The sequence below is a fragment of the Chiroxiphia lanceolata genome, chromosome 5 (assembly GCF_009829145.1).
Source record: "Chiroxiphia lanceolata isolate bChiLan1 chromosome 5, bChiLan1.pri, whole genome shotgun sequence".
Classification (NCBI taxonomy): domain Eukaryota; kingdom Metazoa; phylum Chordata; class Aves; order Passeriformes; family Pipridae; genus Chiroxiphia; species Chiroxiphia lanceolata.
The window spans coordinates 18592949-18619957 of record NC_045641.1 but is presented as its reverse complement, the minus strand read 5'-3'; the positions used below and the strand labels follow the sequence as shown (position 1 = coordinate 18619957).

At 36.7% G+C, this 27009-nt stretch overlaps 2 long non-coding RNA genes across 2 annotated transcripts; one reads left to right on the top strand and one right to left on the bottom strand.

Annotated features, from left to right (window-relative positions):
* Positions 1 to 9263: 9263 nt before the first annotated feature.
* LOC116787726 lies at positions 9264 to 14118 on the bottom strand. The gene is made up of 3 exons (XR_004357409.1): positions 13561 to 14118; positions 12481 to 12549; positions 9264 to 9426 (listed from the first exon to the last, which is right to left on the bottom strand). It is a non-coding gene; the product is annotated as an uncharacterized LOC116787726 (long non-coding RNA).
* On the top strand, positions 13841 to 26434 carry LOC116787725. Its single transcript, XR_004357408.1, has 2 exons — positions 13841 to 14092; positions 26184 to 26434. It is a non-coding gene; the product is annotated as an uncharacterized LOC116787725 (long non-coding RNA).
* The last annotated feature ends 575 nt before the right edge of the window (positions 26435 to 27009 follow it).

The following is a 27009-nucleotide window of genomic DNA, read 5'->3' as shown; positions in this document are numbered from 1 at the left end:
GTGTGAGATTACTAGCATTTTTCTTCATTAGGCGCAGCAGTAAATGTTTTTTGCATTTATTCATTTGTAAGGGGTTAACATCTTTGAAATCTCTATCCCATTGGTCAGTTTTGAAAAATAAATCTGAAAGTTATTAAGAAAGCAGTAGCTACAGGACATGAATATGCAACCATGTGTTATGATCATGTGAAAAATTTGGAAAGCCTGTCTAAGGTCGATAATGTTTCAAAGCTCACAGAAAGTATTTCAGACCTATACAGCTACTTCTTACAGGGATGCTTCATATTTGTTTCAGTACTCTATTCTAAGCAGGTCAAGAGTGAGCTGTCCTTCCAGTATCAGCCAGCTCAGTTGTGCAGTATGGCAGTTCACTCAAGGTCAGGAAAGCAGCACTTTGTGTTCTCTAAAATACAGGGAAAGACATGGGGAGAAAGGAAAGGAATAAGGAGAGGGATTTCCAGATTCAGGTTTGGATGGAGGCTCCTGACGCTGGAATGATTTTGTCAACAAATGTCCTGGCTTTGGGGAGAAGGAGTAGCAGCATATACTCGGAGACAAGAACTTGGTCAAATATGACTGAACATCCCCAGGCTCAGTCTCATGGCAGTGTATTTGAAGATAACTTTTAATGCATACTTCATGATCACTGTGTCAGTAAACTTCTGGAAAAAGATTTCTGTGTTGTTCTTTGTCAGACTCTCAGTGTACTCTGCAAGGTCTTGTCAGTGATCTAATCCTGATTCTTAAGTATGGAATCTTTTAATCATGACCCAAAGGATTTTATTGCACTTTTATATTGTATGCTTTTGAGATTGCATACAAAATATACAGAGGTGAAAATATTACAGAAAAAAACCCAATTACGTAGCTGAGGACTCTTACAATAGAATATTGCTACCTGGTCTTCCATTTAAAATGGCATTTACATGTAGCTTAGTTACAGTAAAATTTGTATGCAAGTGCTCAAAAACATTAATCCTAAAATAAAGAGCTAATCTAATAATAGATTAAATGAGTACATGATCTGCTCCAGCACACTAGGTGATCAATGTTTAATACAACCTTGCTAAGTTTATGTAAAGTCTAGTCACACCCTTCATTAAGGTATGTTGACAGAGAAGTTCATTTACTTGGACAAATATCAGGATTCGAAATCCAACTCTTAATAATGTTGTATTATATATGGTGAGTGAATTAAAGTGTGGACATTACAGTGAAAAAGACATTGAACAAATTGATTAACTGCAATTAAAATGCTAGTGCATCTGTAAGACTACCCTACTTTTTGTCTGAAAATGAATAGTGCTTTGATGTGCAGCAAAGCATTTACCTATTTGCTAATAGTATACACTGCACACTGTAATTAGCAAAATTCATGCTTTGGTTAAATTGCTTCAAACATTAGATCAAACTGCAAAGAAAACTACGTGAATGATTATAACATGTTTATTTTTCTTATCCTAAGTTTTGGGTTGAAAAATAGTATTTGAAGACAGTGAATATTGAAAGAGAAAACAAGTGTCACTTTCTTACTGTATATACTCACCTGAGATAATTACACAGAAAATATCATGATAGAAGCAGTTTCATTCATAGGTTCTTATGCAAATGTTAATTTCCACAAAATAAGGTATTATTAGACATGGCAAATATGTAAGCAGATTTCTGTTTAAAACACCTTCTAACTACGCAGATTTAGTTTCCATTGTTAATATACATTTGTGTGACTGAAAACTATAGTGTTTGTACTGCAACAGAGCTCAAGTGTTACATGTGTGCATATGTGTGTGTGTGTGCATACGTGTACACATACACTTTGGAAAAAAATCCTCATAGTTGCAGAAATGAGGCACTAAATGTAGCTTCACAATTCAAATAAATAACAGCTATCATTGTATCTAACCCTTTTGGTAATGGCCATCAATTCCTTGGACAAACTGAATATGACCAATTAGATTCAAAAGAATGCAATATAATTAAATGAAATTTACATAAGAGCATCTCTGCTCTAATTTAAAATGTATGAGAATAAAAGAATGAGGAGGCAGATGAAAGCTCCTCACAAGACATGTAGATACTGTTTTTCCAAACTTATGCATTTAAAATAAGGTGAATGAATAAAATCCCCTAATACAAATTCACCCTGTCTACTTGGGAGAGAGAAGCACCAGAGGCTTGCAATATCTATTGTGCATTAAGTGAAATATTTCATCACTTATTTCTGAGTAATCAAAAGAGCTTTAGCCTAAGTGTAACTTTGCCTCATTTATACCCTATCAATTTTATTCAAAGTAGTTCTTCTTTATCTTCCCTTTGTAAAAGGAAAAATACAAGAAAATGTAATTTATGTATGAATGCAATATTTACCAAAGTTTTTAGATCAATAAATTTATTTTTTATGACACAATCTAAAAGGGATTTGCAATGTTGCATGCATGAAAAATGCCTTGTTTAGTGATCATTCTGATATTATGTTGTTCTAAATGCACAACTTGATGTAATGGTGTTATTAAAATGTATTCCAAAGAATATCCCAGGGGTCTCTCTTGTCATTTCGGCTCAAGCTAGTGCATAAATTTCCAGATGTAAAGAAATATTTCAAGTAATGCTTGTCAGGAAGCAGCTGAATGGTCCTCATGTGTCCTTCTAAGGCTTATAAAGACATAGTTTCAGAAAGAACTTTTTCTAGCAAGATATGTATTATGTGAATCTAAACACATAATTCTACTGATAATTTAGTGAAACTGTACCCACAAGTCCCAAACCCTAGAGTATATTAATGGAGACCACACTGATCAGAATGGAATCCTGAAGACTAGAAATAGAATTGAATGAATTAATTCTCTTTGAATTTTTATTTTAATTCAAGGTGTATTCAACCTAATTAAATATCCCAGAGGAAATCCCATTTTATGTACAAAACTGGACTTAATCTAGCAAGACACACATTCTCATGAAGTCAAGCAAGATCTCAATTCACAAATTTGGAATGTAAATTCTGTTTTAGTGTAATTTTACACAACTGAAACTGTTAGGAATTAACTATTTATAATTAACCTGATGCATATCATCTATGGGATAACACAAACAGGAAAACTATAGTCATGTTAGCAGTGCTTCATCACTGGTGAAAAGTGTCAAGTATCCATGTATTTTTCACACTTGACAATAGTGATCAAGGAAACCGATAACACTTTATATCACCAAATGTCAGTGACAGTCTGGATCAACAGGATTGGGGGTTTCTCTGAGGGCAAGGACTGATCCGCTTTGAATCCTTCAAAGCTCAGAAAAGAAACAAATTCCTAGCTGTCCCTCGGAACAGGACTTTTGAGCTGAGTCATTCTTAGTAAAGACTGAGTATATTGGTTTTCTCAGATACACAAATATTCTACAAAAGCCTAGTTCAAGGAATAGATGAGCCATTAAGAGTAATAGATTATTAGAACTCCTTTTTTTATCCCCTTTTAAAAAATGTCTTTTTTAAAATTATTATCATAGCACTGTTGTTTTCCCTTCCTGTTACAACTTTTCATTCATCTCATTTCTTCTTCCTCCACCCTGTAATCCTTCCTAGGCATGTGCTGCTTTCCTTCTGTCTTCTCATTCACCTCCAATGCCCCTTTCCTTACAGATATTCTTCTAACATATATTATTTCCTTTCCCTTTAATCCTCACAGGCTGAGATGCAGTGCCTAGCAGACTCAGTCAAGTTTACCTGTGGTTAGTTGTTGTGGATCACATGGCCAGGCTAGTTGGACAGAACTGAGGGTGGATGAACACTATATATCATGTATCAGGGAAAAACTGCTAAATTCATGTAATCATATCAAATGAGGATTAAAGCCATTTAATTTATTAATGGTATAATTATGTGAGACTCAGAAGTATACATTCAGGATCAACCAAAAAAAGACCTTAGATAAAGTGCAGTACTAGACACACACAAATTTCTGAACACCTTTCTACAGGTAATCCACTAAAGTTATAATTCTCTCCACCTCACACCCACACAATCCCACACTCGGTAATCCCCTGGTAACTGCTTAATCCATTGATTGCCATCCTTCCACTTCGACACGGCCATTTGAGGCAGATGTCCTCCCACGTAGTTTGCTGTCTTTCCTTCACCCACTGTGTCTGCACTCATGTAATGATGCTCTCCAGGCCATCTGCCAAAGGTGAGCCCTGTAAGCACCCCCACAGGAGGTTATACAGGTCATGTTTTGTGTAAGACTTGTCTTCAAGTATAACTTCTAAAACTTTGACTACAACCTCCAGTGACAGTTTTCTCAGAGCCTGCAGGCTTTGCTGAACTTTTGCATGTAAGCCTGGTTTCTCAGTCCCCAACCTTGCCACTTCAGAGCGGCTGGAGTTTACAGAGATACAAACTAGTCTTCAAGCACAAGAAATTGTTTAGCACGGATTTGTCTATTTGAGTTACATCCCTTAGTGCCTCACTTTTCTTTCTCTCTCTATGTATACCTATAAGCAGAAACAAATCTAGTGGGAGGAGACATACGAAATGTATAGAGAGAAGTACTTTGTGGATTAATACCTGGAAAGCTCTGAAAGAAAACTTGAGACAGAACTCAGAGTCAAGTTCAAGAAATATGAAGCAACTACTGGTCAATTTGGTGTGGATAAAGATGATAACATCAATAATGAAGGCTGATGACTTAGGCTAATTTACTGCCTCAAGACTGAGCCTACGTATCATACATTTACACAGATGTAGTTATAGAAAGATGGAGACATGAACTGTCTCAATATCCCTGGTTAGATAAAGGTAAAGGAAAAAAGCCTTAAATTAATTAAAAATGAAACCAGAGATTATTAAAAAATAAATATTAAACAGTAAAAAAAGAAACATTTTAAGAAAGGGAAAAAAGTAACCATTGAAAGGTTCATAAAATTTGAAGTGCTTTTTTAAAGAGATTTAAAAGCCATAATTGTCTATGCATTATTTTAATATATTTTAATAAGACATGCTTAACTGTCACTAAAAATAGACAGTAGAAATTTAGTGATTTAATGATCACAAAAAGAACTGGTTGTGATTTATAAACACCACTTCTTAACATATACAAAATCTTTTATTAAATCATACTTTACAACAAAATCATAGTTGCAATAAGACACTCCTGTGTGTGAATTATGAAGTATTATTTCATACCTCATTGCACCAATGGCATTTGTCTTAAACCGAATGCCAGATATGAAATAATATTCCATTATTCACATCCCGGTGGCATATTGCTTATCCCACAGTGTTCACATATTTTCTTGCATCCTCAGCATTTCACAGGCAACTCTGAATATAAAGGAACAATGCAATGTGAATGCTTAAAGCTCTTGTTTGGAGAGAGTTTTAGACTCTCATCCTGTAAATAGTTGCTTGGTTTTTTTTTCCCCATGCTTAAATTTATAAGATTTGAAAGACAAAGTTTATGAACTCTTTTACAGTTTTCTCACTAACTGCTTACATTGCATAAGATCAATTTTACTGGGTTTTGATGTTGTTGGTTTTTTTTATTTGTTTCATTGGCGTTTTGTTTGTGTGTTTTTTTTTAATGACAGTGTTCTTAACAGCATGGAGTGCTTGTAAGGCCTTTTATCAGAATGTGGAGGTGATAGAGGTAACCTCCTTCTGCAAGTCTAGTCTGAGGAAAACCAGCAAAGTGAGCACTGACATGCATCAGAAAGATTTGTCATATTTTGAGATCTATAAATGTAAGACATTGCTTTTAAATTTGGCATTGTTCATTTCAGTTCTCCATTGCTATTGTAGAGAGGAAATACTATTTATTTCGCTTGTAAAACCTTGCAGATCTGCAAGAATAGAAGAAATAGACACTCAGATGTAAGTGGTAGCAAAATGTGTCGCATGCAAACTCAGTTAGAACTGGTAAATCTAGTGAGCTTTTTAAGTTGTCAGTATTTTTAAACACAATTTCAAAGAGGCAGTTCATTATGTTATCTTTTGAAAATTAATAGAACTTGTTAAATTTTTGTGTACTTTACAAGAATTGCCCTTTTCAGATATAGGTAGTAGCATTTCTTAATTATTTAGACTTTTCCTCTTCTTGAAAGTTATGTTTGAAAGTATCTATTGAATTTGTGGTTTTGATCTACCTTCTATGCAGTTAGGGATATGCAGTACAGCTGTATTTACAACAGTTTTATTTAGCTGAAAACAATTTAACAAGGAACCACGGAGCTACTTCAGAAAGAACTTTTTAAGATGAAAATAATATCCTAGAAGATCTATTGAATGAAGTCAGAAGCAAGATAACACTTGGCTAAGAAATGAAATTGAAAGGCTTGTTAAGGCAAACCTATGCGTTAGAGCTTGGTTCGAAAAACAAAAAAGCAAGAATGTTCATACAAATTATATACTTTTGAGTAGCCAAAGAATCAAGTAGCTGACCAGTCAGGATATGGACAGATGATGTTGATCTTATGAAAGTAGGAAGAAATAGTCCAAGTAAATCACAGAGATTGGTTTGTCTTTCATACTTTAGCAACCCACAGCAGAAAACATGAAATGCAGTAACAGGAGACTAACAATGTCTGTGGAGTCTTTACATCAGGAACAGTTTACTTTCATGGAATAGCCCCAAACTTCTATATGTAAAGCTCTCTTTTTAAACCATCAATAAATTACACTTCTTACAAAAAAAAATTACTTGGAGAGAGATGAAATGTTATGCTTTTGTAAACATGAATTCAGCCTTCATTTTTTATTTTGCTTCTATTCATATTTGATTCTGTCTTTAAAAATAAATGGATCATCATATTATGTAGATTATTTCATCCAATATTTTTTAAAAAATCATTTAATAAAGAGATAATGAAGATTAAAAATTAATTTCTGTGTCTGTTGTATTTTAAAACCAATGAAATTTAGCACCAAAGGTCAAATCCTCTGTGCATTGATAGCTGTCTACAGAGCGCAGGATTACCCATGGCATGAAGGACATAGAGAAACAACATGTTAGCCTTAGCCTAATATAGAAATCTCTGCATTGTACAGTGAAACCCTTCCAAACGTTAGTGCCCAAGAATGGTGAAGTTGAGTCTTGCCAGTCTCCACAGCAGAGGTGCTCCAACCCTCTAATCATTTTTGTGGCCCTCCTCTGGACTCACTCTAACAGATCCACGTCCTTTACTTGTTCAATGTTCTGATCCAGAAATTAAGAAACCAACTCTTTATTTTCCATGCAAGGCACATATAAACTCTGTTTACTGAAGTCTAATATCACTTATAGCCTGGGAATGAATCTTCAGTAATAAGTAGACAAGAATTTCCAATAACCTATTATCTTATTTTTCTACAAAAACTGTAAGGTTGTTGAAATTGAAGTTATTAATAGAATCTGTTTCCCAGTTTTGATAGGCTGCTTTCTCAGCTGAAAGTCTTAGTGAGAGACATCTGTTCCATATTACTGAGAAATACAATAGCGTAATAATGTAGTCAATAAAGAGTAGCATACACATCAATTTGTGGGAAATTATATCCCTAATTTTCCTTATTCAATAGTCCATTGAATTTATTACCTCTGATTTGGAAAATTCATACGCAGATTTATGGCAGGTACTGGAGATAAGCCTTTTATGTTCCACTTGACTGTTATAGTCACCAACAGAAAGCAATGGCTGTAGCCTCTGCATCTCATGTGTGTTTTACTTTGTATTTAGTGTGATAAGAGGTTTTTATTTTTTTAGAGAATTTGAAAATACTTTTTGAAAAATCCCATTTTTTCCAGATATGAATTCCAAAGTACATGAGAGACAAAAGGTAGCAAACAGGTAATTAATCCCACCAGTCACTCTGACAGTAATAAATTTACAAGAAGGAGGAAGATAGCTCTGAAGTTGTTGCTATGCAACCACTTCCAAATGTATATAAATCTGTTAGTTGCTGCTATTTGTTTTCTTTTGCAGCCAGTATTCTCCAAAGGAAAAAGTAAAAAATGTAGGCCTGGAATGGGTAAGTGTAGCCCACTGTTATGATTTGACATTATACATATCAACTTGACAGTTCATATTATGTAGGTGCTCTTCGAAGCTTAGTAAGCTCCATGTTGAAATGATTTCTCTGGTCGGAAACTGCAGTTCTGTTCCAAGCCATGGCATTGACTTCTACGACCTTTGAGCATAAAGCACAGTGATTTGAATTCATTTCACCACAGTTACCCTTTCCCAAATGGTCGATAGGCAGGCCCACTCAGTGTCCCCAAGCAACTCATTCAAATGCCCTTTATCACTGAAAAGAAACACTTCATGTTTTGTTTTTTTTTACTTAAGGGACTCCTCTGTCTCAGCCTGACCTGCCAGTCGAGTACAATAATACCCTTGAACTGTCTTTCACCCCCTTTCAGCCCATCTCTTTTGCTCATTTCCACAGCGGAGTTGTATTGCTGGTGAATTCCCATTACTGTTCTTGGCTGAGAGCTGCAGTTTCTCAGACACTGGAGGAATGGGCATTGAGGAGCGTAATACCAGATTTAGTGGCACTTAGCTACTAGGAAAATGAAAGTATAGCTTTATTACTGCTTGTACTGCCATCTGAGGATGCAACAGGAGACCTCCCTCATCTTATGGGTAGAGGGAGTTTTGGCTACCGGGAGTTAGGCCCAGCTCAGAGCTGGTGCTGCTGAGAGCAGCCCCTTCCCTGCTGTGGCCCTGGGAGACACTCCCAGGCATCATGAGGTGGCCATGGCCCAGGTTGACCCCCAGCCCAGTGGGTCTTATCCAGGTCTGCCTGTTAAGGCTGCTGGCCCTCAGCCATAGGCCTGGCCTCAGCCTGTCCCTGTCTCCAGCCTTGCTGCCCCCATCTGCCCTGACTGCTTTACCAGGGTGCAATGGGCACCGGCTGCTTGGCTCTGCCCTGTGGCTCCTGGAGCAGTGGCTCCCAGTTTCCTGGCCAGGCCCTTGCCAGGACATGCAGCAGGCATTGCCTGAGGCTGCAGGGACACAGAATGGCTGATGTTGGTAGGGGCCGCTGGAGGTTGCTGTCTCCAACCCTTCTGCTCCAGCAGGACAGCCTGGAGCAGGCTGCCCAGGGCTCTGTCCAATGGGGGTTTCAATACCTCCAAAGGTGGAGGTACCACAAACTCACTGTGGAACCGTCGTGGGTTTTACACCTGGAAGTATTCTAACACCTCATAGCCTCAGTGCATGTCTAGGCGCTGAATATAAAGTTTAGACTTCTAACTGAATCAAATCTGAGGATTTCATTGAAGGAAGTGTACCCTCCTCACTGCAGTTTTTTCAGAATTTCTTATATTTCAGACATCTACTTGCTGTGACTTTTTCTGCTTTGTCTGCTATATGTTGTGGTCAGGAACAATTTTCTTGCCTGGGTGCCAAGAATCTCCTTCCCCAAAGGGATAATTTTGACCCCAGTCTTTAAAGGACAATCTGAGAACAACAAAACCATCTTCATGGGATGATGACACCACTATAGCTTTTTGAAAAATAATGACCATTGTGGTTTTGCTATATTTAAGAATTTGTTCTTGTGAGCAAGAAACAGAAATCTTTAAAGCACATCTGTTGGTCAGTCCTTTCAGAATATACAGTGAGAAAGCCAACCTTAAAATCCCCAGCATGGATTAGGGTTTGAAATAGGTGCTAAGTTATTGCAGAGCTACCGAGATACTTTTGTATACTTAGTGCACTTAAATAAATACTAAAATATCTAAAATCTGTATCCTACAGATTTTTAAGTGTTTGATATTTTTCAGTCTTAAATTTTTAAAATTTCACTGTAAAACGCTTGTGTCCCCTTCTGCGTATTTTCCCTTTCTCTGATATAATGCATTAATAGTAATTCTGTAATTATTTTTGCTTCTTATTTCTAATTATACTATGAAAGAGTCTTAAGTATAACTGAGACAGTAACATTACTGAGAAAAACCAGAAGTCTGTCAGACGTAAAGGAGGTAGCTGTGAAAGTTGATCGAGTAGGAGGAACTTTCCTGGTCTTAATTTTTATGCTGTTGTTGTCTGGTTATGTCTGTGAGTATCTCAAACTGCTAAATTGAATGATATCACTGATTCCCATCTTAGTTTTTTCTTCTTTATTTCTCCTCTTTAGAAAGATTACTGATCACAGATTTTAGATAGAAGTCTTCTAGATTTTAGATTACTGAGGCACTTCGTAAACCAGACCTTTTTCCATAAGAAACCAGTGATTACAGTGATAAGACACATAATTTTTTCTTTAGTTTTGATAACTAGAAGATACATTGTACTGATAAAAACATTCTGAGTGATCCTAGTAATGATCTCTTCGGATAAGTGTATTCATAGATATTTATTGTTGTTATAGAAGAGCTTAATATTGGTAGGAAAATCACTGAACAGGTGACTTGTGGAGTAAATCCCCAGAACAAAAGACTGCCTCACAGCTGGGAAAATCTGTGAAGTTGTTTTGTCCCTTAAGTAATTAAACTTACAGATGTACGACAAAATCAGCAATAAGCAATGAGTGAAGCTGTGAAGTGTATGGTCCCTCCTTGTACCTAAGTTCATGTTGTCTTCTCCATTTTGCCAGCTTTGTTAGCTAAACAAAACAAAAAATACCCAACCCTTGCCCCTCTCAAAGAAAAAAACCACCAAAACCAAACTCACAAAAAGCAAACAAACAAACAAACAAACAAAAAACCCGAAAAAACTCAAACCCAAAAAACCGCACCGAAATCCCTTAGGGAGAAATGGAATAGCAGGAAATACATATCTCAACACCAGTCCTTGTGCCCTCCGAGAAAGTTCTGTTTATTGAAGCCAGTCTTCTGTCCACACAAGAACCTAACACTTTTTTCTTACCTTTATTTTCAGTTTTTATAAGTATTGATCTCATATGTCACTAGAGCTTTGTAAGAAACAAGTTACAAAGAATCTTTTCCAGGTATGTCAGAAAGAAACTCTTACCAAAGTGGAGAAGCCATGGGGCCTGAACAAGTCCCATGTAGCCCAAAGCACCAAACATTACTCTCTGATCTTTAGGGCTCTGGGAAAGCTTTTAAGTAACAGAGCATCTGCTTCTTGTCTTTTCCTTACCATCTGAATCTTCACCCAAAAGCCTCAAACAGCCCAAACCCTCAAGTGTATAGCTTAAGGTAGAGATTATTCTTATCGTGTGTGCTGCAGCCATAGGAAAGGAACAGACTTTATCACTAAAGAGCTCTTGGAGATATCACTCATGTTTTTGACATGCTTCCAGAAAAGTCAATGAGAATATTTTCCTCTATCTACAGGAAGAGTATTTCTTTGAATACTTTCGTGGATTTTCAAGATGCAAGCAGGTAGGTGAAGAAAGTTTTTCACATGATTACAGGATCACAGAATATACTGAGTTGGAAGGTACCCACAAGGATCATCAAGTCCAACTCTTCAGTTAATGGCCAGTTCGAGGATCGAACCCATGACCTTGGTGTAATTAGGACCATGCTCTAACCAGCTGAGCTAATCATTAATTTATGTCCTGTCTGTTCTTCCTATGGAAGTAATCTGCACAAGAAAAATATTTTCATGTGTTACTAAGCTTTCACCTGTTTCTTATAATCAGCGAAACACATAAAGGAAAATACTTGTTTGTCAGTTTAGCAGCTTCAAGTCTCATCCTGGAAACAATCCAAGGTGTTGTCTTTAAGGCTTTTTGTTCTTTCTTAAAAAGATGCTATTAAGACCTTAATTTTATTACCAGTGTCAAGATATTCACAGTATAACAGATTATAGGTCATTATTAAATTTTCAAATTATGCTCTTAAAATTACTATTCTTTTCTTGATGTACACTTGTATCAGGTGGTTATTGTATCTTTGTTTTTAGAGAGATTATATTTAAGAGAGAATTGGCTGATATGATAGCAGGTTACTGTTTGCCGAGCCAGGAGGTTTCTCCGTCTCCTGTGTTTCTCTGATTTTTATACTCTGATCCAAAAAGACATTTCTCTATCTGACTAGATTTTTTGGAATCTGTTCCTCAACCAGGGTCTGCAAGAAGCTCTGTATCTTAAACTAGGTATCCCTGAGATATTGCCTAAGTCTGTATAAAGTCACATAGCACTAAAGCTGTGAATGTCCTCTGCTCTCTCTAAGGATACTAGGGCTTGGAAAACATGGATTTATATGTAACATCTTTGGGTATTACACTGTGCAGAGTATAACTTCATCAATTTTGCCTATGAGTGAAACTGATGATAAAGTCTCAGAGAACAGGTAAATTTCTTCCTTCAACCCTCATAAGCTCCTGCCTTTGATGTCTTTTCTGAACTTCTTACATTGACTTCAATTGCAAATCTAGCTCATTATGTGCTTTGAACCATTCACTTCAACAGAGTCTTTTGATTAACCAGAATCTAAGAATGTGACTCTCTGTGGTGTTCCCTAATTCATGGTAAGCATTAAGAACAACTTCACTGCTGTAAATGACAATGGATTAGACAAAGCTTTTATATACATCACTTACCTACTATTGCAGGCCTTGTTTGAAATGCCTAGAGCTTAACGAAATTCTACCATGTGGGCTTGTGTCACACTGTAAAGGGAGTATCAGGATGACTGCACAGATGTTCCTGCAACCCCTACAAAACCCAGGCCTTTACCACAGAGACAAATCCTCCTTAACGGATTCTATGCATAATAAATACAGACTTAATGATGAATATCTAAAATCACTTAGGATGATAAGGCTATTTTTCATCATCTGCATGTTGTAAAGGGAGAAAATTGAGAGACATATGTCTTTAAACTACAGAGGGAAAACTGTTAAATTACTGTGTGAGCAGAATATATTCATGGTTTGTTTGCTTTTATAAATATTTTTTAACATCTGAACATCTTTGAAGATTGGACACTGGCAGTCATTCTAAATAAATAAACCTATTTATGATACAAACAAAGGATGGCATATGTAGTTTGATTTTTCTATCATATTACCTTTGAAGAATTTGGTCATCTAAGCATCATAATAAAGTGTGAGAAAAGTTGGAGAATTTGAAAATTCCAGTCTACTGCAAATGATGAAATTTTTAACTGTAAGCAATTGATAAAATAGTTATATTAGTAATTGGATTAGAAATGGAAATATTTATATTGTGACAGAACAATTAAAATATTACTTCAAATTTATTTTATTTTAGGAATGTGATGTCAATAATAGAATACGTACAAAAATGCTGGGAAAGATTATGTTGTGACAGAAAGTGTCATATTCTATTTCATTACATTACTTTGACTTGACATAATGCACTAGTTGATGTGGTTTAACCATTACAATACCCTAAATTAGCATGAAACATTGCACAATTTGACTTTTTTGAACTAAGAATGTTTCACAAGGTCAAAATAAAATATATTAACACTACCGGAATATGCTACTTCTGCTACCTTCTGTTTACCTGAAGCTCTGGTAAACACCTTCAATTTCATCAAATAATCATTTTCTAACAGACAGATCTTCCAGCACAACTTTCTCTAGCAACTAATACATGTGAGGACCAATAGGTTAATGATACTCATCTCCTTTGTCTTTAGCCAAACCATACACCTTTATAGCAGCTGAGAATCTGTCCTAACGTTCCTCTTCATCATCTTGTCAATGGATGCTTTTCCTTTTATCATGATGTTGGGAAATCTAGGTCGAACATCTGAGCTTTACAGTTTTGTTTGTGGTCACTCTGATCTCTATCACAGTGAATTTCTTAGTCACAAGCCAGCTGCTGAGAAAACTATCTGACAGGCTTGTGGGTCTTTCTTTGATGTCTGACATTTTCAGTTCCCCAGAGGAATGCAGTTGTCATGAGAGGTCATAATCAGGAAGACTGAGACCATCCGTTAGGTTGCCAAGGCCAATCACATGCTGGCCTTTAAAGATCAGAACTGAAACACTGAGCTTCAATTGTATTCAGCTGAGAACCAGCACTGAGAGTAGGGATGGGAGTGATGCACTTTTGATGGCCAGAGCTGCCAAACACTTACAGGTTGTTGCATTCTGCAAAACATGAAGATTTGGAAAGAGAGGGTGAAGAAAAAAGAAAAACAGGACTGGAAACATCTGATTTTATCCTAGTGAACTCGCGGTACAGTAAAGCTGACTTGGAGGGATAGAGCCCTGTGGAGGGGGAGAAGGGACCACAGGGTAGCCCATGTAGGCTAGTTCGCCAGGGGAGCAGGGACCACAGGGTATCCCATGCAGGCTAGTTTGCCAGGATCTTCACCATCCAGAGCCTGTCCCACCCAGTCAGGAACAGAAAGGTTGGGGGGGCACTGAGGCAGCCCCAGCCTCAAGAATCATGGGTGAGCTGAGGTTGAGGTTGGCTATGGAACTGGCCCTGCCACAGCATTTCTGGGGCAGAGACAGATGGTCTCAGGGGGCTGGAATAGGGTCCTGGAGCATGGACAGGGTGGGGGGAGCCATGAGCAGAGCTGGGCGGGGACAGTCGGGGCTCTTGGTGGCCTCAGGATGCTAAGAGTACAGTGCTGTGATAGTGCAGATATCTCTGTTATTAATTGTAAAGAGGGAGTTCAATCTTTATTACCTCATTATTGGAGGAGAAAATGAAGCTTTCAGCCAATGGCTAAACTTTTTCTTTTCCTTGCAAACTGACCTGAGTTACTTTACAAATATTAGTGACAATGTAAAGAAGGCTTTCATTAGTACCGTCTAGATGTCCTCAACAGAGGTACCCAAATACTCTAAGCAAAGTCCAAGGCTGGTTAAAAACCTCCATGCACCCATACATGCATTCTCCTCACAATTTCAAGTGAAACACAAATTAAGGCAGTACACGAGACAGCTACAAACCCCCCATCAGACTCAGGATCACCTGTGGTTGAAAGATCACCTTCTGGAGGCCACTGCTTGAAAAGAGAAGGTGGTAGTTTAACAAAATAAGGGTTCCTAGGGTGTACAGCAGTTGTGTATGAAGACATACAGAACTGGGAATTTGCTTTTCTAATAGTTTTATTAAAATACAAGAGATGATATCCAAGAGTGTGATCATATGATCTCTTAATGTCACAGAAAACAAAAGCAAGATTTCCAGGCAACCAGCCTAAACTGGTTTCTAATTTCAGTTGGTGGTAACTATAGACAAACTCATGTTCAGTGAACCTTTGTGTATTTATTTCCAGCAAGGGTAATTGGGCTTCATGCAGAGTAAGACTAGGGAGGCTGGCAAAATCCTCTTCACTATGCTACTACCCAAGAGACATGCTTTTACTTGTTGGATGCAGAACTACAGAGTTGACCCAGAGTAGAAAAATGTGCATTATATTCTTGTACAAGTGAGAGCCCTGGCAACTTGTTTAAAGTTGTCCCTGTGTTTTAAAAGGGAAATATTGATCTATTTTAAACTTTCAAAATTAAGTTGACTTTAATGGCAGTAATTTTACTGTCAGATAGAAAAAAAATTACTTTAAACAAGGTTTAAATACCTCTTAGTTGTCAATAATTTATGACTCATAACTGAAATGTACTTCTATGTTTAATGCTCAGAATAAATATGGAATCCTTAACAAAAAAAAAAGGAAAAAATTTGAGGAGTGAATGGTACACACTGTTAATATGATACAAAGAACTTAGACCCTTGGGAACTATTTTTCAACCCTAAAAATACCGACAAGGCAGTATGATCTAAGAGATGTAAAAGCAAAATAAATCTAAGAGCTTGGAACTGACTTTCTACTGTTCAAGAATATAAATTGCTGCTGCTTCTTGAGTTGACATTTATTTACCATTTTGCGGTATGAGAAAGAGCCTCAAGATTAGAACAGAGAAAATTAAATTATGTTCCCGTTCCTTTGGTTACTGGGAGGATTGTATTTTAAAGATTGCTTTAAAGGTACATGACCACTTTTAAAAGCCAGTACCTCACTAAATGTAGTTCATTCTTAAATGAACTGTCATGGAATCACTCATCCAGAACTAAAGAAATCAACCAATTTTTTTACCTACTAAATAATTACTTAATCCTGAGAAGCATTTAGAAATATAAATAATACGTAGATGATGTCACTTTGAGGGGTGATAAGAAGCTTCATATTAAATTCTGAAGTCCAGTTGTCTCCAGCGAAGATGTTCAGCAGTTCCATATCTGAAGCAGCACTGTTTTAAATTAAGTGAGCTTTCTCACAAATAGTGCTTTAATGAAACAAAGATAATTTACTGTGTTCTGGGTAGACTGAGTTTCCTGGCTACAAAGATTCATTACAACCGTTTACAAAGTTAATATCTTGAAACATCTTTTATTAATACTGCTTTAGGTAGATTTTCTACTTAATATTTAAGCAAATGTTCTGACCAAGTAAATATTGTGTCTAAGCCAAAATGAGGGGAATGAGATTGGAATAAAATTTGCGAGGTTCTTAAAAGGAGGTTTGCTCCATAGCTTTGAATTTATACTGGACATTTAGGTATTAAAACATTTATATCCAGGTTTCTGTCAGGCCTGTGAGAAATAACAGTTTTTATAGCTGTTTAACTGACAGTGATTGACCCAAAATACACTGCTTACTTTTGTTCTTATACAAAATACATTTTCTTTCTTATGTGTCTGCTGAATTTGTTAATAGATTTTTTTTCTTTTCTGTCAAGTTCTTATAATCTAACTTGCCCTTAGAGAAGACAGGGTGTGAGAGAAATATGTTAAAATTACCAAATAAAATGTGGCAGTGGAAAATATTAATTAAAATGACATACCATAAAATTAGTATGAAAAATGAGTAATACAAAAAAAGCTGTGCAACATGAAGTCATTTTAGTGTTTTGAACAGGTATCAGTGCCATAAAATTCTAATTTCCAATAATAATATCATGAAGATTTAGAAAAAAAGGGTCACTGTAGCTGGGAACTGCAGAAATTTATTTCTTCCATTATGTTACTATGTGTTGAAAACTGTGGTAATTCTGGACTGGAAGACTGGTTTGCCACTGAGGAGTATGGTGTTTTAATTTAGTAGCTTATTTTTCTGGGAAAGGGAAGCCAGTCAGCAACTGCAACTCATTCCTTCTCCCTAGCACAAAGGGAAGGACCTTTCCATGCTGACATGCAGGGACAGGCATGGTTGCTGAGACCCAGAGGACTGACTGTAAGAAAAGCTTTTTCAATGCCTTTCCCAGATATCCTCTGGGAGGGTGATGGTAGTCCCACAGAGACTCCCTGAAATCACAGGAGCTTTCTGCAAGTCCAAATCTGTTCCTACTTAGTTTCCAAACCCATGTTTTATGTGAGAAGCACAACTTACACATCTCTGTAGCACATCTTAGCATATGAGCTTTTCAGTGAACCAGGAGAGAGCACAATCATAGTTTTATTATCTGTGTCAGAAAATGTTTTGATTTCGTGCTTTACATTTCTGCCATACTTGGTGCTCATTTAATAGAAGGTATAAAGCATAAGCAAAGATAAGCAGAGGACATCAAGCAGATGTCTAATTTTGTTGATTGATGAGGAGGGTTTCTTGGGTAAGGCAGCTACTTAAGTTGCTCTGGAAGAGCAATTACCTTTGAGCTACAGTCATTCAAATGGGGCTGTAGTGCTAGATCACATAGGCAGTTTAGGAACAACAAGAAAAATTGCTGTGCCTGGAGCAGACTAAATTACCCTTCAGCCCAGAATCTTGTCTTTGATAGGAGCCATCTCTAGAAAAAGATGATAAGGAAAGACTCCATATGGAGTAGTGCTTCCTTTGATAAATGCCCTTGCTTTGGAGAAACTGTAGTGCAGGTATTACCCAAGGAGAAAGCTGTTGCTGCATCTTTTGAATAACAGTCCTCAGCACACTTTTCATCCATGATTTGTGTAACTGTCTTTGCAAGCATTTATACTTTTGACATCCACAGCACCTCATGACAATGAGTTCCACAGGTTTATGTCCTGTGTGGGGAAGTATGCTTCCTTTGTTCATTTCAAAACTTCAGCTTATTTAACAAGAAGGCATAAAGCATAAGCAGAGATCAATGTAGCAGAGGCACGGGGCTACAATGGAACCTCCTAAATACGAGTAAGAATGAGGTAGAAACTTAGAATGTGATTAAGTGATTCTTGTAATTATAAATCATCTATTCACTCTTAAATGAATATCCCTAAGAAAAACAGGATCTGAAAACAAATTGAAGCATGTTGAACGAATGTATACCAGGTGAAATATTTTCCTTGAATGACCATATTGACCTCCCACCTAAGTTAAGAGCAAAAGTCTGATAACAGGCAGCCCAGAACTCTAAAATGCTCTTCCTTACTGATACCATCCAACCTTATTTACCATTGTAGCAGTAGAAATATTTAAGTGAGTTCTCCGCAGATCTATGCATAATTGAGCTCTTTTCGTTAGCCTGTTACTGGAGGCAAATGCTAATGAATCAATCTTACAAACCACATTTCCCCTCAAAGGTCTACCAAGCAAAGGTTTATGGTAGAGTATAAGTGTTTCCTCTCATGTATGTGAGTGTGAACTCTGAGACTGTCTGAATACATGCACTAGGACTCTGGACTGCTAAACCTCAAGATTTTTTTTCTTGTAAGAAGTAAAGAGGATGCAGCAACACTTGATACAGCAATATATTTGCATTAAAACAAATATCAAGTATCATGGGGATTCCACTTTCTGTGTTTGGTCAATTTATAATGAACACTTGTTAAATACTACAGCTTTTCTTGCAGCAATGAGAAAATTTCTTTTCACTTATGATCATGCAGCATTGAAATGACTCTGTAACCCTGCATTTTCTGAGAGGTTAGCTTATGCTACTTATTTGCAGATTTGCCTCTAAATACGAAATTTTATAGTGGTTTATCCTTTCTTTTCACACTGGAAATCTGGAGCAGTTCTTGTACTAAACATCACTGACTATTTAATTTGACAGCAAACTTAACAGGTTTTAATTGGACAGCTTTTGAAAAGGGAAAGGGAAATGAAAAGTAAGGGCTTTGTATGTGAGTTTCTCTTTTTTCAAATGCTTTCTGTCTCATACAGTTTAGACAGAGATAGAATTTTTTTTTAATTCATCCACTTGCATAAAATCATTGGTCAATTATTTTGGAACATCTCATTTACCTTAACTGAGACAAGTTCTCTCTCTGTTTTTGTAATATGTGATTTGTATTAATTAGGATACTAGAAGTCCATCTGGTCATCTGCTTTGGACACTTTTTTCCCCCAGGATGATAAATGAACAGAAAGTAGGAGAATATCTTTGACTTACTTTTAGCATCATGGAGACATATTAAAATAGATATCAACTACTGTATGTCACCACCCTTTGGCTACCATCAAATAGTGAGATGATAGGTGATGATACATTTCTTTGCCCTTTCCTTTCTTATGGATAAAACAATGCTTTTATAGGGAACTATTTGTACTCCCTGGAAGGTAAAGAGAAGAGAGGAAGACCTTATAAAGTTGAGTTACTTTGCATAGGAGAGAAAGAAAGATTAAGCAGAAAGTATGACTTTAGTTTAGAGGTTACTTCTCTGCTTTCCATATACATTTTGTAGTCACTTATTAAGTGCATCTTCCATGCTAAATTGAAATCAGTCTTTGTTATTCTATGATGAGTGTAATAAGTGCTCAGATATAATTATTTCTTTTTGTGTCTCCTCTCCTTTCTGAACCTATAAGTGTTCTCCAGACAATGAATTGAATTTACTAGACAGAGATCTCCTAGCTCCTTCAAGTGATAAATCAAGGTAGCTTGGACATTCTTTTGAAAACTGGAAGTTTACTGATTCAAAAAGGGTTTTTTTGGTTGCCTTTTTCTTCTTTTCTTTTTTTTTTTTTTACTTGCTTAGAGAAAGGTATATTTTCAAAAGCCTAGGTGAAGTTATTACAACATAGTGAAAGTGTCTGTGTATGGGTAGAAAAGACATTCCATTTCTAGTTTTGAAGAGAATGAGTTCCCTCTCTAGTTTGCTGCTTAGAATCGTGTTTCTTTTAGAGCTTTCTTTCACAGAAATTGTTTGCCTGAGCTGTGAGCCTGAGTTAATAGTTTGTGTCTATTAATATTTTGAGCAGCAGCTTCTTGAAAGCTATAAAATGAACTCCATTACAGTCAAACTGCTGCATTTTCAGGAACTTGACAGTATCATAATTCTCACACCTTAGACCTAGGCTTTTAAATTTGAATGTTCTTACTTTCTAATGGCACTGGTGACAAAGCAAATCTTGCAACAGAAGCACAAAGTTATCCATTCCTTGGTGTCTGCTCACTCAGGAACTTTACACGCAACTCACTGAGCTTCTTTGGCTTTGTATTTTCCAGTAGTTGGGGCAGTATAATGAAGGGTCTTACCTGCCAGCATTAGTTATATTTTCACATTTATCACAATTGCGGTGATTTTCAATGTGTAGCAATATTTATTAAAATGCTTATAAAATATTTAAGTTACCAATACTTTTATGTTAGGACAATTCATTAGTTGCCCCAGGCACTTCAGGAAAAACTGCCTAGGAAGTAATAAAGAAGTGCTAGTTTTTGAATTTTATTGAGGTTCATATAGTGTTATGGATGCATCTCTAAAAGGGGAGGGACAGGAGGGAGAAAAGCTTTAATGGAGTTTGCAAACAAAAATATTTGTCTATCCTTTCCTGCTCTCTTCTGTATCTGACCTTAGTTTAACCCCTAAACATCTAGTGTGATTCATCTCTATATTGCACAGTAATGGTTATCATGAAAACATATGCTACTTTAAGTGACAACATCTACAAACTTAAAACCAAGGAGTTCTCATGTTTAAAGATAATGTGATTTTCCTGTCACATGCTAAGTACATCTATCAGACTTTCTATTAACATTTGAATATATAGAGAGATTAGAAAGAAGGTTTCCTTACAATTCTCAAAAGAATCTGAAACCTTAATTGGCTTAAATGTTTTCTAATTTTTTTAAAAAATTAAAATCTGTAGGAAAATATTGGTGCTGGTGTTAACTAAATGAGGAAAAAGAATATGTCTAGCAAACACCTAGTTTGAACATGGTAACAAAAAGGTCTATTTTAACTATCCACCGACACTATTAATTGTCAATTGTAAAATACATTTCATCTGCAAAGCATACTATATTATGAGAGCCAAAGTTTGGAAACTTGCACGAGTTAAATTCAGATCCTTAATAATGTACTTTTTAGTAATGAGGATAACTAACCAGTGGCAGAAATTAGAAATGTGTTGTATTCTCCATCACTTGCAATCTTTAAATCAACACAGGATTGTGACCAGTGACAGGACCTGAGGGAATGGTCTGAATTTGTGTCAAGGGAGCTTTAGATTGATATTAGAAAAAAACTTTTCACCCAGAGGGTGGTTAGGTACTGGAACAGGCTCCCCAGGGAAGTGGTCACAGCACCAAGCCTGACAGAGTTCAAGAAGTGTTTGGATGACTCTCTCAGGCACCTGGTGTGACTCTTGGGGATGGTCCTGTGCAGGACTAAGAGCTGGACTTGGTGATTCTTGTGGGTCCCTTCTAACTCAGTATGTTCTGTGATTCTGTGAGACATATTATGTCTTGCACAGAAGTTATAGGAAGCTTCAGGTACATTGCAAGCCAGGTAAGTCATAGTCCTTTATCTGTTTGTTCACTGGTAATCAGCTCCTGCTTCTGTTGATCTACAAACATGAACACATGAATATCGGTATTTCTAAAAAGCGGGACAAAGATGCACTGTAGAGTGGGTTTGTGGTCAAGACACTTTTGATCTTGACTATTCCTTAGGAGAGAGAGTGACACACTATTCTTAAAAGACCCCCTGATTCCATTTATAGCATCAATGCCTAAATTAAGAGGTACCCAACAACAGAATAAGATTGTTAACTAGAAGGGTAGAGACAGAAGGGTAGGTGAATTGTGAGATCCACTGGAATCAACCACAAGTATTCCTGTGCTGTTCTGTGACTCGGTATGACTATGAAATTCTTTTTGAAAAGAAGTGTATACGTTCACTGAACATTTTTAATTAAAGACTTGCACTTTTCAAACTTTTATCAAGAAAGGGAAAACAATATAATACTTACTGTGTTGATCATTTTCATTAGAATTATATTAATGATTAAATAAATTCTGCTGCTTTTCTAATTATATAATTCAAGAAGTTAAGGATGCATTTTTTGTCAAATATTTATTTGATACTGAATTCCTCTTCCTTTTTCTTAGCACTTTATGATGCTCCCTATTGCCAGCCAAATATGTAGTCCATACTAATAATAACTCTTTGTCTACCCATTAGTAAAAATTCTACAGCTACTGGACCTTTCTCTAGGGAGGATACTATTCAACGAAATCTGAAGATACCTCATGTTAAAGAGATAATTCTACTCAATCTTTCCACTTCAGTTCCCTCAATAAAAACAACAATATCCTAATAAGTAACACATGAGAATAGAAATGGAAATAAACATTTATGAATTTATCTGCAGCTGACAGTTTTATTAATCTCTGTAGCTGTTGTCATTTGATAAAGAACAGCATATAATAAAAATTCTGCAAATTACCTAATTAAGCATTCTGCAGCAGAAGCTCTGCTATTATAAGAACCAGTAATCAGGTAAAAGACCAAAACAATAACATTTATCTTGGAAAGGAACAGCTCTGTGAGAATCTTCCTCATTTATGATGATCTAGCTACAATCAAGGAAAGAATAATGATTCACATTGAATGGCAATATTCTGGCATGTAGCTACTATTATTAACACATGAAGAAGAATCCTGATGTTTGACAGGAAATCCCTCTTCCAAAAATACCCTGGAGCACATTTGTTACAGTATGAACAGAAATATATCCTAGAACCTGAAAGCACTCTTCATCAGGATAGCAAGCAGGACTTGGAGGGGTTACCAGACTGTCTTCATTCCTTTTTCTTTTGAAAGAGAGACCTAACTAATTTCAGTAGAGCTGAATCCTCGAGAAAGCCTTTCAGTGCAATTCCTTCCAAACGCTAATAATTCGTGAATCAGTTATGTATCTTGTCTAATGGGGTTGGTTTTTACGAGACTTTTCTCTCCTTATTCTGGGGGAAAAAAAAAAAAAAAGTTCTTGAGAAACTGTGACTAAAAATGTTCACTTCCTTTGGTTGACAATAAATGGAGCCTAAGCTAAGTAGGTAACATTGCTAACACCTGATGGTAAGTGTGATGCCCCTAAAATGTGTTATGTGTTTGTGTCAACTGGTAGTATACTACCAGTTACTGGTAGTAACTGTGGGGGTCCTGGTGGACACCTGGTTGAACACAGGCCAAAAATGTGCCCTTGCTGAAAAGAAAGATAATGGTATCCTAAGCTGCATGAGGAGTATTGCCAGTAGGCTGAAGGAAATGATTCTACCCCTTTATTCAGTGCTGGTGAGCCACACTTGGAATATTGTGTCCAGTTCTGAGCTCCCCAGTAGAGAAGAGGTATGGACATGCTGGAGAGAGTCCAGTAATGTCCAAGCCACAAGGATGATGAAGGGATTAGAGCACCTCTCCTGTGAGGAAATGCTGAGAAAGCTGGGACCGTTTCACGAAGAGAAGAGAAGAGAAGAGAAGAGAAGAGAAGAGAAGAGAAGAGACGAGAAGAGAAGAGAAGAGAAGAGAAGAGAAGAGAAGAGAAGAGAAGAGAAGAGAAGAGAAGAGAAGAGAAGAGAAGAGAAGAGAAGAGAGAAGAGAAGAGAAGAGAAAAGAGAAGGGAAGGGAAGGTTCTGGAAGGGAAGGGAAGGTTCTGGAAGGTTCTGGAAGGTTCTGGAAGGTTCTGGAAGGGAAGGTTCTGGAAGGTTCTGGAAGGTTCTGGAAGGGAAGGGAAGGTTCTGGAAGGTTCTGGAAGGTTCTGGAAGGTTCTAGAAGGGAAGGGAAGGTTTGGGAAGGGAAGGGAAGGTTTGGGAAGGGAAGGTTTGGGAAGGTTTGGGAAGGTTTGGGAAGGGAAGGTTTGGGAAGGTTTGGGAAGGTTTGGGAAGGTTTGGGAAGGTTTGGGAAGGTTTGGGAAGGGAAGGTTTGGGAAGGGAAGGTTTGGGAAGGGAAGGGAAGGGAAGGTTCTGGAAGGGAAGGTTCTGGAAGGGAAGGGAAGGTTTGGGAAGGGAAGGTTTGGGAAGGTTTGGGAAGGGAAGGGAAGGTTTGGGAAGGGAAGGGAAGGGAAGGTTTGGGAAGGGAAGGGAAGGTTTGGGAAGGTTTGGGAAGGGAAGGTTTGGGAAGGTTTGGGAAGGTTTGGGAAGGGAAGGGAAGGGAAGGTTTGGGAAGGTTTGGGAAGGGAAGGTTTGGGAAGGGAAGGTTTGGGAAGGTTTGGGAAGGGAAGGGAAGGTTTGGGAAGGGAAGGTTTGGGAAGGGAAGGTTTGGGAAGGGAAGGGAAGGGAAGGTTTGGGAAGGGAAGGTTTGGGAAGGGAAGGTTTGGGAAGGTTTGGGAAGGGAAGGTTTGGGAAGGTTTGGGAAGGTTTGGGAAGGTTTGGGAAGGGAAGGGAAGGGAAGGGAAGGGAAGGGAAGGGAAGGGAAGGGAAGGGAAGGGAAGGGAAGGGAAGGGAAGGGAAGGGAAGGTTTGGGAAGAGAAGAGAAGGCTCAGGGGGAATCCTGTGTAAATTTCTGAAGGGAGGGTGGAAAGAAGGCAGAGCCACACTTTTTTTCAGTGATGCCCAGTGACAGGACCACAGATAATAAGCTCCAACTATCTATTCTCTTCTATTCTGTTCTATTCTATTCTAAACCTATCCTATCCTATCCTATCCTAAACTGAAACACAGAAGTTCCATCTGAATATCAGGAAATGCTTTTTCACTGAGTGTGCTTGTTTGTGATCTGCTTGTTTGTCTTCAAGGTGTGGTCAAATACTTTCTTTTCCCATGGGTGTAATTAAAGAACTTGCTAGAGAACTATGTAACAAGGGCTACAGATTTGCTTGTTTGTTTTTTTGTTCATATCAATTTGAAATGTTCAAGTAGTTAATTAATTAATATCTGAGTCTGTTTGATATTAAATACTCATTAGTCTTTCTCATGAGAAGTCCTTGTTTCTCCCTTTGGTCTCATTGATCTTATTAGATCCCTTTAAGCAGAAGACAAACTGAATTGCCTGAGCGTCTGGATTAATAGGATGGATTGGTTTTATGTTCTCTAACATAATTTTCAGATACATGGCATTTCTTCATTCTGCTTGAAATGCTTTGTTCATTGTTGTTATCTGACAATGCTAGAAAAGAACTTTCATTACATGAAGCTGAAATGTTACAATTCAAAGATTCTTTTCTCCAACACACAAAAATGTTTTAATTTTTGTGTAGTATTCAGGACAAATAGTATGTGTTAATATCTTAGTATTTTATATAGAATTTTACTGATATTTATTTTTATTTCCTTCTTAATTGTAATAGTATAATGCTCTGAATATTTCCATTTTTCTTTTTAATTTTAGTTAGAGCTTTTGGCAGTTTCCTCTATGCCATAACATAGTAAAATGAGATATTAATCAGTAGACTTTTTAAAAAAAAAGGTTTTCTTTTTTCTGGAGTATACAGTGTTCCCCTGTTTGCTTTAACTCTCTTTATTCTCTGAAAGTCTTAATGATGAACATATCTCTTTGGTTTTAAGTGCTTAATCTGTATATAATGTTAAAGGTTATGATAGCAAACTACATTCAAGTGATTCTTTTCCAGAGCTTCCAGAGTATTCTCTATTTGTTCTATGAAAAAATAGCAGTTTTATTGCAGATAGTAAACGATATTAAACCCCATACAGGTGTTGAAGAAGAGACCATTTATATTATTTATACAATGAACCTGAGAATTTTAACTTTTCCAGTTTAGGCTACTAAATACATGTAAAGACATGAGTAATACCATAGAGCTAAGAATGAATACAAGAAAAGTACTTAATTTTGTTTCTTATAGTGCATTTTGGTAAGAGAAGTGGATGTAAAATAATATGCATAATCCTATGGACAACAGAAATTCAGGAAAATGTAATTGACACAGGTACTGGTTTTCTCATGACTACCTCAATTCATACATGCTTAGTGGAAAAACAGAGGAGAAAGTAAGCTGCATTACAAATATATAAGATCATCGTTTTGCATTGAAAAAAGCCTCTGGAACTATATTTTTTTTAAATTTGATACTGGTCAAAGTTTTCAAAACATTCATTTTAGCACATTCAGAGGTATTTTATATCTTCTTAATTTCTCTGGACATAGTTTCATGGACTTTGTTTCAATTATCTAGGTTTCTCCAGAACTGGAAACAAGCACCAAAATATTCTTTCACAACAGTCAAGCTTCGATTTGGTATTTCTGAAAAGATGAACTCTGCTTTGAAGATATGTGAGCTACTGACTTTGAAGATCTTCTATTAACTGTTGACTTTCTTCAGTTGGGAAATACGTCCAGAGAAGCAAACCCTACCCCAACAACGTATATGTATTGACCATGTATTTTCATTCAGCTACACATCTGCGTAAAATTCAGTTTGAGAAATCCCTTTGTGTTCTCTATTGCTGCTGGGTTTTTTGAGTCCAAAATAATGAAATGCTATGAGTAGAAAGGCTGGGGGGTTTTTTTGAAAACATTTGCCAACATTAAAAACAATACAAAAAAAGATGAGATCTAGGCAAAAATAAAATCTTAAAATATTTTTTCATACTTTTGGACAGTAAAATGAGTACAAATGGCATTAGTAAAGCCTGCGAATTTGGTATTTAGTAACAATAATTTTACAATGCAAAACATAAGTATAATTTATAAATAAATGAAAAGATCAAGATGTTGTATATTATTTCTTATTTCTCATGGCTTTTTCTTCCCTTTTGATAATTTCACCTCTCCAAATTTCCGTATTTTTAAATACTTAGTCTAAGGAAGTGTGTACCCAAAGTAGTTCTTATTCCATGTAATGCATTATATATGAGAAATATAAAATAAACTAAATGTTCCTTTAGAAATTGTTATTTGACATTTATGCAGTAAAAATGTATTTAAACCCGATTTTCCCAAAGGCTACTCTTACTGTAATAACTCGGTAATGTTTTGGAGCCAGAATGAGTCATCCTTTT